At 48.7% G+C, this 2,539-nt stretch overlaps 1 long non-coding RNA gene across 1 annotated transcript; it reads right to left on the minus strand.

The window, feature by feature from the left end:
• Nucleotides 1-228: 228 nt before the first annotated feature.
• LOC309376502 lies at nucleotides 229-1,978 on the minus strand. The gene is made up of 2 exons (XR_014171222.1): nucleotides 1,895-1,978; nucleotides 229-472 (listed from the first exon to the last, which is right to left on the minus strand). It is a non-coding gene; the product is annotated as an uncharacterized lncRNA (long non-coding RNA).
• Nucleotides 1,979-2,539: the final 561 nt, after the last annotated feature.

Consider the following 2,539-nt stretch of genomic DNA (forward strand, 5'->3'; position numbering starts at 1 on the left):
AACAAAACCTGAAAAACCTTTTTGACCAGCAATGAAAGTGAAATTTGATTCCTCTTTTAAGCTGCCTCCAGCTCTACAAATGTTAATATATATCTTCAAGCTTAGTGTAGGCATGGCTGGGCAAATACTGAGAAAATGATAATAGGGAGAAAATGACCCACACAGCACTTAAATCTCTCAGCTGTGTTAATGGATTTTGCGGATGGCAGTTCAAAGCAACTCTTGCTATAGGATGCTTGGTAAGTTTTATTAAGCAGGAAAATTTCATAGATGTTGATGAGCAGAAGAGAGGATGGCTGCTGGCAGATCCAGCCAAGAGTTGCTTGGCCCCTTCAAATGTGTACTGTATTTAAACATCAACCTAGAAATAAATGATGGATTTTCAAAGACAGTTCTGTCATGCGGAAGAGTTCCCAGGAGAAACGTCCTGCCTCATTCCTGGTACAGTCCAGTGGGGACACTACAGATGTTGCTGCATTGTAAACAAAACAAATTAATTAAAGGAAAATTAGAACATCGGCACATTCATAATTGGCTAATCCACCAGCCCCTAATATAATTAATTATGTTAATGCAGGTGGCAGCTGCCATGGAAGGAAATATGCTGCTGACGAATGCTGCCAGCAGAGCATGGGGTGTCAGAAGGGAGCCATCGCTCCTGGGTAGGGGGCTAACTGGAAGGGCCTGTCTCTGGTGCAGCTCCTGCTCCATCAACAGAGCTTGAGCAGGAGACATTCCCAGGAGTCTTTTCTCCTTTGCTCAGACAGGGAAACAGAGGACACCTTCCCTTGAGGCAGGTGAAAACAACAAAAACCGGAAGAACGTAGGAAGCTGCCTGATGCTGAGTCTGGCTGCACTGGTCCATCTAGCTCAGTACTGTCTGCACTGACTGGCAGTAGCTCCTCGGGCTTTTCCCACCCTGCCTGGAGGTGCCAGGAACTGAGCTTGGGATTTGCATGCAAAGCAGATGCCCTACTGCTGACCTGTAGCCCTTCCCCTTAAGAGTCTAGTTGCACCTTAAAGACTAATAGATTTCCATAGAGCAGCACTCTTCCCCAGGCTGGTGGTGCTCTCTGGATGTTTTGGATGACAGCTCCCATCAGTCTCTGCATTGCAGGGGGCTAGACTAGATAACCCTTGGTGATCCCTTCCAACTCTACAATTCTATTGTTCTATGTTCTGGAGGGCATCAGCAGCCTGGGGAAGGCTATCTTGTAGCCTAAGCTTTCGTGGATCCTCAGGATTTAGTGTGTGTCATTAGGAGCAAATGCAGGCCCAGATCCCACTCCTGGGCTGCATGTGCAGAAACACTCTGCAAGTGGATTCATAATGGGAATGGGGACAGGGGACCGTTTGGACGTTCCGCCACCCAGACTCCCAAATCCTGGAGAAATAATCAGCAACCAAGTGGAGATGGCCATGCACGTGGCATGAGAGAAGAAGAGCAAGAGTTTGGATTTGATATCCCGCTTTATCACTACCCGAAGGAGTCTCCAAGTGGCTAACATTCTCCTTTCCCTTCCTCCCCCACAACAAACACTCTGTGAGGTGAGAGGGGCTGAGAGACTTCAGACGTGTGACTAGCCCAAGGTCACCCAGCAGCTGCATGTAGAGGAGCAGAGACGCGAACCCCGGTTCACCAGATTACGAGTCTATCGCTCTTAACCTCTACACTACACCACACTGGCATGTGGAAGGGTAGAAACTTGCTGGAGCATTCTGGCTAGGCTGAAATGAAGCCCCACTCTCGAAAACTACTTCACATTCCTAGTGCAGAGCAGCAGGGGGCAGCAAAGCTCCAGCGAAGCCTCTGGCAGCAGCATCATGTCATGGCAGCCACACAGAGAGGGCAGGCTGATTGTGTAAGTAGTGAGAGTACAACATGAAAACAAACCTTTTAAGGTGTATCAGCCAAGATACCACCCCCAAACACCCCCCCCACTCTCCCTGCTCCAAAGCTCAGAATGTAACGCAGAGGGGCCGTCTTTTAGAAGAGTGAAACATTTGCAGCCTGGCAGCCATAGAATAATAGAACCGTAGAGTTCTATGGAAGGGACCGCAAGGGCTATCTAGTCCAACTCCCTGCGATGCAGGAATCACAGCTAAAGAATCCCTGACAGATGGCCATCCAGCCTCTGTTTAAAAACCTTCAAGAAATGAGAGTCCACCACCTTCTGAGGAAGTCCATTCAACTGTTGAACAGCACTTACTATCAGAAAAGGGACGCAGGTAGTACTGTGGTCTAAACCACTGAGTCTCTTGGGCTTTCTGATCGGAAGGTCAGCAGTTCAAATCCACGCAATGGGGAGAGCTCACATTGCTCTGTCCCAGCTCCTGCCAACCTAGCAGTTTGAAAGCACACCAGTTCAAGTAGATAGATAGGTACTGCTGTGGTGGGAAGGTAACAGGCGTTTCCATGCGCTCTGGTTTCTGTCACGGTGTCCCACTGCACCAGAAGTGGTTTAGTCATGCTAGCCACATGACTAAACTGTCTATGGGCAAACGCTGTCTGGAAAGCTGTCTATGGGCAAACGCCAGC

Source organism: Podarcis melisellensis (genome assembly GCF_964234715.1).
Source record: "Podarcis melisellensis genome assembly, chromosome: 8".
Taxonomy (NCBI): Eukaryota; Metazoa; Chordata; class Lepidosauria; order Squamata; family Lacertidae; genus Podarcis; species Podarcis melisellensis.